General features: G+C 32.0%; 1 pseudogene; it reads left to right on the forward strand.

Annotated features, from left to right (window-relative positions):
* The first annotated feature begins 12,695 nt into the window (after positions 1-12,695).
* Positions 12,696-13,828, forward strand: LOC110736316 (annotated as a pseudogene).
* The last annotated feature ends 3,564 nt before the right edge of the window (positions 13,829-17,392 follow it).

Genomic DNA, 17,392 nt, shown 5'->3' on the forward strand with positions numbered 1-17,392 from the left:
ATTAATTTGAAAAAAATAATTAAAAATTTAAAATGAATTCCTAAAATAAGAAAAAATAATTTAAATTAATTTTAGCGTTTAAAAATAATTCACAGTCACATCGGTCCAATTTTAATAAAATGACTACAACATTGACACACATTATTAAATTACATGATCAATTCCAAATTACACTACTCCGGGTAGATCATTAAAAACCGACCAATTTTCATCTACTATAAAAATGAGCGGGAAAGCCAATAAAATTTGGTTTCGGTTTAAAAAACACAAAAAATTAGGTTTAGACTCGATAAAATTTTGTTGGAGAAAACAATTAGGGTTTCGTGATAGTGTGGAAATAAAAAGACGGATTTGATGATTTCTGGATGAAATACGTGGATGATAATATTGAATACTCGGAAACGGGAAGGAAGTTTGATGAGAAGGAGTTGAAGATTTTGAAGAATTTGTTCCAGAAATTAAATCTTTCTACTAAGAATCGTGAATGGCATGCCATGAATTACATTGAAATTATGAACAAGTTCAAAGATGTTGTAATTGATGTTTCTAATGCCTGCTTTATTCAAGTTGAATTGATGGCCTTGAATTGATTTCACAAGCGAAACATCACTTCACTTACTCTGCGATAATCGATTTCTTAGTTGAATGTCACCTTAAATGCAACCTTAACACTTTTCTTTTTCCTTCAAAATTGTTAATGATGTATGATATACAATTAAGTATTTAATCGGTGAATTTGATGAACCAGAGTACCAATTTGGCCGTTATGGTGCTATGACGTTTGTTGATGTGGTACCTAAAGCAGAATTAGCCCTTAAAGTAATTGATCAGTATAACAAGCACAAGGTTTGGTTAATCTTTTTTGAATCATATCATATCATATTATATCGGCTAATCGGCCTCTTTGTTCACAACGATATCTCATACATATATCTTTGTTCACACCGATATCTCTTCCATCTAATAAAAGGATAAATAGAACATGTTATCAAAAATAAATTTATATAAAATTAATCTTTATAGTCTTATAAAATAAATTAAAATATTTACCAGAAAGCGAATAATTGTTGTGAAATTAATCTAAAAGCTGTAATCGTACAAAATTAAATCTATGCATTGGAATTTTTTCATTGTCCCCAATTGCCCAAACAATAGTATTTTGAAAAATTGAATCATATATTTTATTGTCGCTGACAATGCGTGCGATATTGCTTCTTATTTGTAACGACTGAAAAGTATCTAATGAAGTAAATTTTTTCCTTCAATCAATTTTGAACAAAATTGTAGAATAAAATTGACTTTAATTGAGGCATGAACGTAATCACCCTGTAATTAAAAATAAAAGATTAAGTTAATTTTATGACTTAATTAAGCTACCTAAATCACAAAAAAAATTGATTTAATCATAAAATTAATTGATAAAATCTAAAAGTTTCATTAAAAGATTAAATAAATGTAAATGATTTATAAAGATATAATACCTCCTCATTCAATAGGATCATCAGGCGAGAAACTCGTACTTTGATATTCCAAAGATTTTTGCTCGAATATAATTCTCTATTAAATTAGATCTGCATGTAAAAACAAAATTCAGTAAACAAAACATAAACATATAATCATTAAGTAACCCAAATAAGCACAATTTAAGCAATAATCACAAATATATATTTAAAACATGAGTTTTTAAAAATTAGGTTAAGAATTACCCAACCATTGATGACCTAATAAAACTGACACAAAATTAATGACACAAAATTTCTTTGGTTTGATTTTGTATTGATACAAAATTTTGTTGGTGTCGTATGATGTGTCAATTTATAATGGTAGGTATCACAAATTTTAATTTAATTATAATAAAGAAATAATTTTTATTTCTTATCATAAACACTATCAAAATTTATCTTATAATAGTAGGTATATAAATCCTATATCTAAAGATGATTATTTTAAAAGATAATTTTTAGTTTTTTAAATAAATTAAATATTAATAAATCAATATTCGTTGTTTTTACTTACGTGGCAAAATTGTTAAATCTCATTCGTCACTTTTGTTTAGGTGGCAAACGAATTTTTTAATTCCAAAATAAAATAAAAATCTAATTTTTAATTGGTCGAAAATATACCTTTGCTTATGTGGCACGCCGAATGCTCTCCAAAAATGACTACTTTATCTATATATATATATATATATATATATATTAGATTATTATTGACTCGATCATTTATTAATTTGTAGGGAGCAAATTCAAATTAGTGTGGATGATAAGGGCCAATTTTCATTTACGCTATCTCATTACTACATTACATTTACTGCTGTTGATGAAGATACTGGCTGTATTGGTACATACCAAGCTGCACTGGACGCCGCTCAGTCTGCATCATCGGGTTGTTTAGAGATGCTTATGCTGATAAAACCCTCTCTCTTCTTTCAATCAAAGGTATAAAATGTTGGTGTTGGTATCGGTATTGGTAATGGAAACGATTAATTGATTCTAGTTCCACCTCTTAGTATCACTATACCAAATCATGTAATCACACTATACCTCAATCAAAAGTTGCATATAATATGTAATGGAAATTAGTGTATGTAATCGTTATCATTATCATTGTCATTAGCGTCATTGGGTTGGGAAGGGTAAATAATACAGGTATTACACTACCTCTCATATCAATCAATTGGCCTGGTAATGGAAGCAATTAATTAATTGATTGTATTTCCACCTCTTAGTATGTATAACTATACCGAATCATGTAATATATAACAAGGGTTTATGTTATGATTCTGTAAGTTAAGTTTGTTCATAAGCTGATGTGCATGCAGGGGCAGAAGAAAGATTGATTCTAGTTCCACCTCTTAGTATCACTAAACCAAATTAAATCATGTAATCACAAGCAAGGGTTGGGTCATTGGCTTATGTTGTTTCTGTCTGCTAATGTGCATGTTGTAATTTGATGGCTACCGTTGTAATTTTGTATGTTTAGTTTGCTACGTAACGAGCACTCACGTAAGCTCATGTACATGTAGGGGCAGAAGAAGAAGTGAATTTTAAGTTGAATTATCAGGCATCTATCCTAGCTAAACTTCAACTGAAAGGTGAATCAAGCAGCTGTAACAGTGTCAGCTCTGATGTACATGCAGGGGCAGTAGAAGAAATCAACTATAACTTGATTGATGGGGCACCTTCCTCACCTAATAATCTAATACATGTCTAGTGAAAGATGAATCAAGCAGCTGTAGCAGCTTCAGCTCTGATAGTGGTGCATCAGAGATGTCATCGGTGGCTAATGAACCGCGTGGGTATAAGTTGGAAGATAGAATAAAGACTTCAAACTGAGTAGCAGAGGATGGACATATAGACCTATGAGTGTATGGGAAATGCTGAGAATGGGACTAGTTGAAACAGCTTGCTGCATTCAACCTCTACTTCTTTACCTTAATTGCTCATTATCATTATATTTTGCCAAATATGTCTTGCCACAAGTATCTCAAACTCTTATGTGCTATCATGTTAAACAAGGAATTCTGTTACTTTGCATTATAATACTTTGTTGCAGCACACACTTGTGATATTTTTTGTCTGAAATTTTTTTTGGGTCGATAATTTTTATCTATTTTCTTCTTTGGTGTAATTGAATGAGATAGCATGTTGGACCCTGATTATTGGTATAAATGGTAGGAAAATAAGTGTAGAATTCATATTGAGACAAAGATAAGCCAAAAGCGTGACCATTATAATGAGCTGGGGTAATACTAGTACATTATATACTCGTATAGGTGTTTTATAACGAGATGAATTGAGACTTTGAGAGTATCACAAAATAAAAGGATCAACCGAAGTTCAGTTGGCCATAATATTGTGGCTGTTGATCAGGACTTAAATTCCAAATGACGCAGTATTGTCAGCTGTGGCAGTCTCTTTGCCACCTGATGGCCACCCGGTTTCAAACACCACTATCGCAGTGTCAGTTGCTCTGGTTTTCCCTAGAGCTGATACACTGAGTCTACCTAAGTTTTGATAACCCAAGTTACCATCAGTTACTGTATATCAGGCGCATTAAATAGTGCATGGTTAAGAGTAATTGTCAGTAGAGAAATTATCCTGTTAGTAGAGTCCTTTGATTTTGTTAGTTTCAACTTTCAAGCACATTAACACAGAAGCCAATGCGGCGGCTCATACTTTTGCTCATTTGCATCCAATAAATTATCAGCCAGGAGTTGATTATAAAACCTCTTGAGCACTTCAATCTATCCCCTTTAATTAAAAACGCACTGAATTCAAACGATTTAGGAAGCCAAATCAAATTTTCCACAGCCACTGAAACAACCTTAATTAAAAACTCCCATCCACCATTCCATACTGAATTTATAAACTTAATATACATTACACCAATGATAAACTTTCTAACCGCTAATGAATCACCTTTGTTGGTAAACATTCAACATTTCAACCTCATACTGCATACGTGATTGATGAACATATTGCACTCGACTATGCATTATTTACCGCACATAAGGCTGTGGAAACTGATGATAATAGGAAGCAATACTATAATTTATACGACGCAATATATGATGCAGTGTACGTAGCTGTGCAAAAAATCGTTACAACCACATAAAAAGGACAACAATTCAATTTTTGATGGCATTAAGGCTTATAAGCACAAAAAAGGCTATATGCTGAATATCTAACTCATCTTTGTTGTGCCTTTAATACCAAAACCCTTTGCCAAGCAATAGAATATTCTTGCTCTGTGTTTCACCAAACTCTTCATTCCTCTAGATATCCTGAATATCGCGTTCGAGTTTTTCGAGCCAAATATCTGAGAATTATGCATCTTCCTCAGCAACAAAGGAGTTTTATGTTGTTTCTTTTCCCCATTTACATTCTTCCCAAAGGATGCATTCTTTAGTAAGTATTTCTTTATCCTCTGCTTCCTAGACTCTAAAGACTCAGATTTTCCCATTTTTTCTTTGAATTCTTGGATGGGCCCAAAGTCATTTGGATTGAATGGGCCAAAAGGCCCAAAATGATCTTTCTTTGGGCATAGGATCACTTTTTTTTGTTTTTGGGTATCCCATCTTGCTGACCCAGTGGGCCTTCTAAATGGTGAGAGTGACTTGGACCGCCTAAGCTGGGCCTTCTTTTCACTTGAGCCCATGATATCTTTTTCTTCCTTAACCTTGTTCAAAGCAGCTAAGAATGGATCAAACCCATCATTCCACAAGCTCCTTTGCCTCAAGAAAGGCACCTTGAGCTTAGAGCTTCTCCCCCCTGGGGACGAGGCAGTTGAATGATTACCACGTCTTTTATCAACCCTCGTGTCGTGGGCTCGTGGTGGGAGCCTTAAGGGAACCATTTTCCCATCACAAAACAACTCATCAGCATACGCTATAGAAAGATCTCCACTCTTTTCAAACCCTTTATTCTCATAGGGATCAAACCTCTTACTCCCCTCAAATTCAAAATCGGCGTAAGGAGAGTAATTTTCGGATATCACGGGTGTTATCGATCCTGACTTGAACCTAGATGAATTCCTTGAGGGGCTAGTAGGCATGCTAAGAAAGAAAAAATCATTTACACGGTTGTATCTCCTAGGACTAGTTGGTGCACTCGTGTAGTAAGAGTAGAAATCATCTGTGTTTGGAGAAATACTTTCCATTTTGCTAGTAATTGTGAGTTTATATGGTTAGGAACGAAATTCAATTAATCAAAATATGTGCAAAGTTATACATATATATAGAAGTATAGTATAGTGCATGAAATTTTGAAATTTCAAATGAAAACATAAGTTCCTGAATTAGAGGGAGGATATTATATACTTTGTGTTAAATAAAAGTTTGAGCCAATTACATACAAACTAGTGTTAAAAAAATGTGAATAAAATATTTATTAGTGAAGTAAGATGAGTAAATAAAAAATAAATATGTACTTGGGTGATTTGTTAGTGGAGTGTGAACTGTGAAATTGTTAAATTCCTGGTATTATGGCTTCAATGCTGGAAAATAATAAGGCAAATAATTTTGGTCAAAATCATATACTTTGACACATCCCATGTATCATGAGAGTTTGTAGTGCCCATTTCCCAAATTTATGCCCGTGATCACTAGTGCATGAACTTGTACATAGAGAACTCACTTTATTTCAAATTCTCTATCCCACTTTTTAGGTATAATTTTACATATCATAAGGATGTTATATACAATATACGAATATGTTTGTAAATTAAATTATCTAAAGGAACATTTGCTTACTATGATGACATTATACTATTGCAATGGTAGCGGAAGGAGGATGAAGGGGTTTTCTTTTGAATATGTCTAATTGTTTGCATGTTGAATTATTGATAGATACATAGAATACACACAGTACACTAAAAGCTTCAATTACCGTTAAGGACATGTATAATTTACCTTATTTATGATCTTATTATTCACTTCAAAATATATATATATATATATATATATATATATATATATATATATATATATATTATAATAAAGTAAATATGATTATGAATAGTCTAATATAATAGTGATTATAGCATTTAGAGCTTTTCTCTTCATCAGTTTATTACAAAAACTTAATGCCATATTCTTGTCTGAATTAATTAAACTAGAATAATTAATTGTGTAGTATATGAAAATTATTGATTTATTCGTATAAAATACATATGAAATGACACTAACAATTTTCAACTGATACTGTTTTCTTTTCTTATACGTTTGTATAAATTATAGTCAAGAATTGTAGACTATAGCCAGTATGAAGTAATGAAGTATGTACTACTTGGTCTACTTCTAACGTGAGTGAGAATTCAGTTATTATACAAACCGGATATAGGTGATGAACCAAATCAATAAATCATTATATTTAGGCTAATTTCCATATTATTGAGTTGATTTCCTTATATTAAATTAATAATCCTATTATCCGTCAAAAAAAATAAAATTAATCCTATTAGGAAAATTAGTTTTAAAAAAATAGAATTCTAACCAGTGAAGTGTCTATCAGTTCAATTGACATTATTGACCAAAAATAAAATACACACGTCGACGTTGATTTTTTGACAATATCACAAAAGAATTTTAGGAAAAAAACAAAATTGAAGTACGAATGATTACAACTGAAATAGAGATAGAAAAATCTTTTTAGTGTCTTTGTCGTAAGTTTATCTATAAAACTAAACGTGCTTAAACTTATAAGTAGGAAAGCAAAGAGTGGACAAATACGTTTATTTGGCCTTTCATTTATTTGTAAAAAAACATTTTCTAATAATTACTCTATTTTTATAGAAATTAAGTTGGTTGTTTTATAAAGGTTGTGTTTGATCTAGAGAGAAATATTTTGATTTGAATTTTTTTTTTTATGTATTCTTGAAAGTGCGGATACTTGTATGTACTTGGTATAATATATTTATTGAAGGCAATATATAGTTTGTTTACATACTCGTAGGTCCTGTATCAAACGATTTAGTAGTTGAACCATACACTTTATAAATTATACGAAGTATTATTAATCTATTGTGCACCCTAATACCTCCATCGGAGCACCTTCTCATCACATTTACTTACTCATATATTCCATACATTATACATAAGCAATTAATTTCTATTCCTATTTATGACATGGTACACCTGGCCTTAATTATTCCTAAGTGCGCATATATACTTGTATGCGGAGTAACAATTTAAAAATCACACATTTTTATATGTGACTGGCTAGGTATAGCCGGGGTTACTAGGTCGGTTAGGGGTTATCCGGTCAGTGTTTGGTGCGTGTCAGCTTGCCGCATAATGTGGCTGGCCACACCAAAAAAGCGTTGTTTAAAAATACGGAGTATGTTTAAATTTATTTTTTCTTTTTCTATTTGTGTTTCAAATTTTAATTTACATACCTTACTTAATTGCAAATGTTTATTTTGTGCGACAAATTGCTGGTTTGGTCTCCTTGCTATTGATATAAGAACATGCAATTACACAATCAACAAATTAAAGAGTTTGTTATTGCCTAACAATCTATACTTATATACTAACAATCTATACTTATATACTAAAATAATCCCCATAATTATCCCCTAAGTACACGTGTCATCACGTCATAAAAAATTTTCCCACTAAAAAAATTTGTTACTATTTTTTTTTCTATTGAAAAAAGTTTGTTAAGTTTTGACTTTATATTTAGGGAATGATGCCCAACAATAATAATTTAAATAAAATTAAAAAATATAGTGGCAAAGATTAAGAAATGTTTCATAATTTATAAAATACTACTTAGGATATTATCAAAAAACATCATTATTTTTTTTTTTTTGTTATCAACAAGAATAACATGAATAATTTTTTTTTTTTTTAATTAAGAACAATAGTATGCTTTCATACGACGAATACTAATATATTATAACTCCTTCCATCTCACATAAAATGATATATATAACCCTAAGAGCTATGTATAAGAAGTTAATAGTGGAAAATATTATAATATATATTTATTAATTACACTGATTTGCGCGTGATTTTGTCATGCAATAATAAACTAATATCAAATAAGGAAAGGTAATTAATGCTTATTTGTAGCCCTACGGGCTACGTATAGCATTACCCTTGATCTTATGGTATATCACAATGCTTATTATTGTATTTTTTTTTATTTTTTATTTTAAATTATAATGATTTCGTTTTGAACAATTTCTAATAAACGAATAATGAAATATTATTGTAAAATCGTGCATAGCACGGATTTTAAACTAGTTAGTGTACTGTGTTAATTCAAGCACACTTTGAGTTTTGGGAACCCTAGATAGAAAATAGGAAAAAGGTTTAAAATAATAGTGTTTACTTTATATTATCCTTTTTACACCTAAATAATAAATTTATATAAAAAATAATGTAAAAAATCGAAATGATGCAAATTTTATTTTATTTATTTATTTATTTTGACAACGGATAAAACGTGATGCAATATTTAAACGAAAGACAAGTTCCATTTATGTTGGCTACTTTTAAATTTAGTGAGTCAAACATTTAACAAACTTAACCCCCCATTTCCATTATATTGATTATATATTAAACCAATTTTTTTTTAGCTGAAGCGTATAATTCGTTGCGAGTTGTGAGTCCTGTGACAAAATGGATATGCAAAATTACAATAATATTAAATCATTTCATTATAAATTATATATTTATTACATAAATGATTTGAATGGGACACTGCTCCATATATAGTATATAGAGTAGAGCTGGCAAAAAGTTGTGTTGTATTCGTATTTAATCTCGTGTCAATTTCGTGTTGTTCATAAAATCTATATTATGTAAATGCTAGGAAAATTGTATAATTTGACCACCTTATAAAAAAAAACAGGTCGTATTCAGGTTGGTTTCGTGTCATGTCGACTTCATGTTTTCTCTTAGTAACTTCATGTTTAAGCCATGTCAGTAATTCGGTCGTGTTCTCGTGTCTTATTAGAGATTGCGAGCTCTATTAATTTAGAGATAGAGAAACTATCATTTTTACAAAGTAGTATTATTAGCCATTAGGTGTGTATAATGATCATGTGAAGTCAATGTTTTAGCCTGAGAAAGTCAATAAAGTGCAAGCAATTGATTCGGTCAATGATTGGAGAGAGGCTTCAAGGTTGAATGAAGGTAGTTTAGAAGTTTGGAAAGTTGGAAGTCAATATAGAACCTAGACCAGTAAATGCTTCAATTCGTTTCATAAATAGGAGTACAAATTATAAATTGTCCTAAATGCGTAAGATATTGTTGATTGACCTTTTCTCTTCTCTCTCTCTCTCTCTTTTTTTTTTTTTTTTTTTTTTTTTGTGTGTGTGTGTGTTTTGAACGAGTATTGTTGATTGACCTACACCAGGTGGATACTATACTCACTTTTTATTTATTATTTATATATTTAGTTTTTTTAAAACATTTATTTATTTAGTTATTTTATTTATTTAGGAAAAATTGCTTCTAATAATTTCACCTTTAGTCGGTTCGCTGTTAATAATCCCACCTTTAGATTATTATTTAATAATCCCATCTTTATAGGGGATCTTCATCTATTGGCCCCTTATGACCGGTAACCTATACATTGGGTAAACATTTTTTTTTAATTTAAGTGACACGTGGCACTAAATAATTGGTCAAAATATACATAAAAAACTAAAAAAAATTTGGTAAAAAAAAAATTTGGTAAAAAAAAAAAAAAATTCCTCAACAAGTCAACGACCACCTAGCCCCCTAACCTCCGGCAGCCCCTCCTCGGCTCCTCCCCATCCTCACCGCTGGAACCCCCATCCCCACCGCCGGAACCCTCATTTCTACCGCTGGAACACCCATTTCCACCCCCTCCTAACAAAAACCGACCCAGCTCTCCCCTAAAACCACCCTGATTTTCAATAAAAAAAAAACTTCGAGAGCAGTCAGAGGGGGTTTTCTGTGGAGTTTTGGGGGTGTATCGGTGTTTTCGGGGGAGTTTCGGGGGTTTACGGTGATTTTCAGCGGAGTATCGGGAGTTTATGGCGGTTTTCGGTGGAGTTCCGGGGGTATTTGGCTATGGTGGTTGTGGTGGTTTCGAGTGTGGATTTGGGTCAGGGGTTGATTTTGGTGGTGGATTTGATCGGTGGGGTGGTTGTTGATTCCGGCCGGCCGTTTTCGGGGGTTCATGGTGGAGGCCGGCCGGTTTTCGGTGGGGCTAGGGTAAGGGTTAGGGTTTCACGGTTGGTGGATTTATTTTTTTTTCCATTTTTTAATTTTTTAAATATTTTTATTTTTCAACCAATTATAAAACGACACGTGGCATTTTAACCTATCAAAACCGGTTACCAACAAGTTAGGGACCAATAGAAGAAGATCCCGTATAAAGGTGGGATTATTAAATAATAATTCAAAGGTGGAATTATTAATAGCGAACCGGCTAAAGGTGAGATTATTAGAATCAATTTTTTCACTTATTTATTCAAGTATTAATTTATTATTAAGATTATCAAATTAAAATTTGGATATTCTCCATCATACGTCATTACTCATTAAATCAATTCTTTACTACACTTTATCAATTAATGTTCTTGTTTTGTCTTATTTTTGCTACATTACACCATAAAATTATTGAATTAGCTTAGCTTGATTAGTTAATTAGGTGTAAGAGTAAAGATTTGCGATCAAATAATGTGCCTCTAACCGAAATGCTCTTTGGCTGACCATTGACAATTGTTTAGTCTTACACTATCAAGTTTATTTCAATTCATAACTCTATACTTGTTTCGGTATGAAAATAATGGGACCTTAAGCAGGCCCTTTTAAAGTGGATAAGACTGGTCTCGGCCCGAAAAACACTGGAGCTGAGGATTTCCTGCACAACAAAGAACAAGTAAACTACCCTCGGGGGTGGTTGTCGAGGAAGGCCCCTCCGATGCTAAAGTCAGTTCAATTGAGAGGAAATGCTATGCAAGAGATTTAGTGCTTGAGGCTTTTGTTGCATGAATGTGAAATGATGAAATTTATGACTTTTATACCTGGACTCAGATGAGGAGAATTGGGCCCATGTGGTTAGATGGACTGACCACCTTGACTGGGCTTAATATAACCTTAGCATGTTTTTGGAGGGTTGAACCTTGCTTTGGGCTTGACTTAAGTTATCTGGACTTGGCCCAATTAGATTGGCTGAATTGGACCCAAACAATACTTATTCTTACCCGGCCTATATTGTGTGGTTAATCTTCTATGCACAACTGGTTGTTACCTTGTGTCCTTGTATATGCCGTATGGTGCAATAAACTCTATTTCGAGCTATATTTGAAATCTATCTCTTTAAAATCGAGATGAGTAAGAATCAAGAAAATAGAGGGTTCAATAAAAAAGATACTACTTCGTATTACATTTTCAAAGGACCCTACATCAGTAATTCAGTTGTAGTAACAAGATAGTCAAAAGTCAACAAGTAACTTCACTCCAATTTCTTAATGAGGAGTATATATACTTCGTATTTCCTTAGCTTTTCACTGCCGTTATGATGGTCATTAAAATAAATAATATTTCGTTCATGTTATTTTTGACTTGGACTTTTCATAATCTGCTTCATGTTTTTCAATTTATCCTAATTCAGATAATTAAACTTATAATTTTACTAAAATAACAGAGTACTTTAATTTATGTTTTTCCCTTTTCCAAAGGGGGTGCAAATTAAGATTTCGAAGATTGAGATTTTGCAGAATAATTGTATAGAGTAGTTAAAGATCTTAAAGCTTAAACTAATTAATCTATTATTACATAGAATTGATTCACTTTAACCTTAAGCCTATAGTATAGGCTCATCACAAATTTCCGTTCTAATCTTCTCTTTTTCTAAATGACTATTCAAATAAGAAAAACTTTTAACGATGAAGGAAGTATTAAAAGGTTTACTACATCATGGCTCTTTGTCCTCTCTACAATTCTACAAACAATATAATACGAGTAATATTTTTCACCATTAATATATTGTGTGGCTTTATATTCAATAAAGGTATGTGACTATGTTCTATTTACTTGATTTTCAGTATTTATTTAAACATATATAATTGAACTACTTATTAGACCATATACTATGTATTTTAGTTGCAATTTGTATTCTGTAGTTCAGTAACACTTATCAAAATTTATTTTTCTTGAATTTATCTTATCCAACATGATTAAGACATAATATAGGTGAAAATAAGGTGAATATAACCAAACCCTTAAATATTAAACAATGTACTAATTCAGTAACAAACTAACAACCTAGCTATGTGAAAATCATCATTCTTCCCTTTTTGACCGAGTAAGGTATCTAAGTAAACCATGATAATTGTTGACCAAATGATTAAAATAATAATATTCAGCTTTGAATAGATTGTATTATTTGATAAAGTTTAATGATAAGCAAGAATACGTAGCTCTATATAAACCTCAACGCCCTAACCTTTTTCTTCCAAGACCTCCCTCCTTTTTAGCACTAGTTCTCTCTATAAATCACTAAGGGAAAAAAAAAATCATTAACCCTACAAATAACTTAGCAATGGAGTCATTAGCACCGGACACGGCCACCGCCTTACAACTCTCGAAAACCACCTATTCGACGACCTAATCTCACCGCGAACCTCCACAACAACCGAGCTTAGCTCAAAATCATCATCATCATCATCGTCATCATCATTTACCGGCCAATTTTTACAAAGTAACACACAAGTTACAACCTTCAACATTTCCTTTACTACTACTAAAAGTCATTGTCTTGATGATACTCGACTACAATACATCTACTCATCGCTTGATGAGGAAGGAATTGATTATGATGAGACCTTTCGAGCATTCTGCATCGAACCACGTAAAGTTGGGCATAAAGAAGACCGACGACATAATAATAGTGGTAATTATATCGGGGTGAGAAGAAGGCCGTGGGGCAGATTTGCCTCGGAAATTCGAGATCCTAGCCGTAAAGGCTATAGGATATGGCTTGGTACGTATAACACGGCCATCGAAGCTGCCCGAGCTTACGATCGGGCAGCTTTCGATATACGAGGTCATAAAGCTAGACTCAATTTCCCTCATGAAGTTGAGTGTTGGTCTTCTTCTACTAAACGAACAATTGATCAAGTGCAACGCTTAGGTGAGAAAAGGCAAAGAATTGATAATGGTGAAAGAGAATTAGAAAATAATTATTGTTCTTATGATGATGACGACCAATTAATCTTCAAATTGCCTAAATTAATTTAATTATTTTGTAATCTTGGATTTTTGAGGTATAAATTTGACCGTTGTCACTATTATTGGTTAAAATTATAATTCTAGTGCTTTCATAATAATATTTTTAATGATTTGTAATAATCACTATATTCTAGAAGAAATATATGGTCTAAGTTTAACCTTTATAAGAAAAAAAATCATGTGTATGTATATTTTGACATTTTGTCATCCACACTATTCAATAAATGAATTTTTGTTTTGCATTTTGTTTACCGTTTTATCATTTATATTCGATTTTGTGTTGAACAATTAAATTATCGTAAGATTCTTTTAAAATAATGTTAAAAATATTATCTTCAACGAACGCTTGACATGATGATGGGCTTGATGGGTCAGTGACCTCTAAGTAATTTAGCGTATTATATATTTATATTGAGGCGGAGATCTGGAATAATTGAAAATCAACCCTTTTTCTTAAATTCAATGTATTAATTAAATAAGAAAAATTTTATACGGAAAATGGTTAAAATCTTTAATTAAAATACAGCAAAGCCTAAAAAACCTTATATGTATGTACTCAAGTAACTCAACTCAAATATGCCTAAATAAATACTTGTATTTATTTAAATTATAACTATAGTTCAGTAATTTAATTATAAATAACTATAGTTCAGAAAATTAAATTCATATTAATGAAAATTAGTATTATAGACCCATAATTTTAAGCATTACTATTCTTGAACCAAACTCATTCTAGGTACTTTGTAGATCTTTTGGTAGGTTTGATATGGTTCCAAATCAACTTATATGACCTCAGGAGATGCTTCTCATATCCGCTTCAATTTTGAATTTTTTTCCTAAAATTAGTCCGAAACGTGAATTATAGCTTTTAATTTTGAACAAAGTTTGACTTTTTTGAGCTCGGGAAGAAAAGAGGTCGGGAACCTTCCCATGAACCCCAGGAGATCCCGGGATGCCATTTGGGTGGTTGAAACAGTTCATTTTCCTTTTAAATTGTCAATTTAGCCGGTTACCTACTCTTTCTCAGTTTTTGGTTCGAAACAATATTATACTTCCTCAGTTTTTTTTTTCTTTTTTTTTTCTAGTTGACACCATTTGATTTTTGCATTATTTACAAACTACACTTTGACTAACTTGATCTGTAGCTACGATAAAGCATAGTCATGTGAGATCTTCTTTGAATCGTCTCAATGTATATTTTTATTAATATCCACTTTTTATAATTTTACAATATCGATAATAAGAGATATCAATAGTTAAAATAGTGCATTGGCAAGTGATAATAGAAAGTTAGTTGTCAACTAAAAAAAACGGAGGAAGTATGACTTTGAGATGCATCCCTTATCACTTGAATATTCGACACCAGGTCCTAAAATATCTAAAATTGACCGATTTCGATTTGTGTGGCCTTCAAATTTAGCATAGCTTTTTTTTTTTTTTTTTTTTTTTTTTTTTTTTTTTTTTTTTATTGATGCAAGCGAGGCCTAAGAGGGGATAAGGTGACCACAAATTATTTTGGGACTGAGGCTTTAATTTGTTGTTGTTGTTGTTGTTTATGTAAACGAGGGGGAGTTAGGCCCCAATTTAGCATATCTTAATGACACAAAGAAGTAACCTTGGACAAAAATTAACTTAATGTTGAAGTATATCCTATCAAATAACACATGTAAGTGTTCCACATTGAGAAAAGAAGAGAGAGTTAAATCATTTTATAAGGCTAAGAGGTTACTCATCCTATTGCATATGGTTTTGGGATGGTACAAACATCCTTTGGACTTGTGAAGTAGTCTCTCTCTTGGTTTGCGGGTTTGGCCTAGACCCGTATTTAACATGGTATCAGAGCCAGACCCACGGTTTGGGACCTTTAATGGCTTGAGCGTATTGCCAGGCCCATGGTTTGGGACCTTTAATGGCATTAAGTATTCTGGGCCAAATTGAATAGGATTATGTGATCCATGAGTTAAAGAGACCTTACATGTGAGGGGAAGTGTTGAAATATATCTATCAAATAACACATGTAAGTGTTCCACATTCATAAAAGTTGAAAGAGTCAAACACTTTATAAGGCTAAAGGGCCAAACCTCCAATTGCCATATGGTTTTGAGGTAGAACCTCTTTGCACTTGTATAGTGGACAATTGTGAGTACTAGAGCTGGGCATGGCCGGCCCGCGGGTGGCACGGGCCTAGCACGAGAGTGGCACGGCACGATGATCGAGAAGTGGGTCGTGCCGTGAACACAATTTTGAAAAATCAGCACGAGCACGGTACGAACCCGCGAGCGGCACGGTAATTCGGCCCGCAGCACGGCCCTACACGTCACAGCCTGTGCAAAACGGCTATAATTCGCTGCTTCAAACGGCTCTTTCCAACATAAATAATATATAATAATAAATAACATAAATAATAATAAAAATAAGAATAATAGAAATAAAAAGAACAATAATAATATAATAATATAATAATTGCAAACATAAATATAAATTAATAAAATTATTTAAATAGTAAATCCATTTTTAAAGTTTTTCAAAAAAAAATATATCGATTTTTATTTTTTTTTAAAAAAAAGTATGGGCGATCCAACACAGCACGTCGGACACGTGGGTCGTGCCGTGGGCTGAGGTGTGCCAAATGGTGGCCCTGCTCGACACAGCCCGCCAAGATTTAGGCACGGCCCGCGATGGCCCAGTACGACACGCTGTCCACCTCTACTTGTGACGGGTGTGGACCAGCCCGTTTATCACTTAATTATGGCATTGCTGAGTGGTATTTATAAGAGAAGGTACGAACTATATAATGGAATTTCAACTCAATTCCTTGTAAATATCAGCTACGGAAATTTAATAGTTTATGGCATTGCTGTAGGGATTGGCGTATAAATATCAGCTACGGAAATTTAATAGTTTATGGCATTGCTGTAGGGATTGGCGTATAAATATCAGCTACGGAAATTTAATAGTTTATGATCCAGTATAGATTTTTTGTGTGCTTTTTCTTGTTTTTAACACTTGCAAAACTTTATATGCTTCCATCGCTCTAGTTATATTGTAACAACTGGATTTTTACATTATTTATCATGCTTATTTGACCATAAATTATGATTTATACGTAAAGTAAAATATAGTCACGTGGGGTCTTGTTAGATTCGTTTCACGATATCAACTTTTTATAATTTTTACTCTTATATAATTATATATATATATATATTTTGATCAATAAAATAATTATATATTTTAACATATAAAATGTGTTTTGGGATGCATAATTTCATTCTTGTTGCAATATTTGTGGAACACATGGAGTATAATTCTCACTTTTAGATATATATGCGGAGTAGTATTTTATTTGTTCTCGATAGTAAAGTTATAAAAATTGATATTTTGGAATTATATAATGTACATTAAGACACAAGTCTACAATGATCCCACAAGAATATAGAGATAGTCAAAATATAAATAGTGCAAAGATCAAATTGTTGCAAGTATTAATAAACGAAAGATGTATACAATTGTATTATCTGTTGCCTATCAAAAATATCGAAGTCAATAAACATGAATAGTTTTAAAACCTAATAAATTACATATCATTATTTCTACTACTATGTATGTAGTATACGTACATAGTATTTAGTTACGGAGTAAATCTAGTATTTGGTTGAATCTGTAAAAAAAATCAAG

Source organism: Chenopodium quinoa, unplaced genomic scaffold (genome assembly GCF_001683475.1).
Source record: "Chenopodium quinoa cultivar QQ74 unplaced genomic scaffold, ASM168347v1, whole genome shotgun sequence".
NCBI lineage: Eukaryota > Viridiplantae > Streptophyta > Magnoliopsida > Caryophyllales > Amaranthaceae > Chenopodium > Chenopodium quinoa.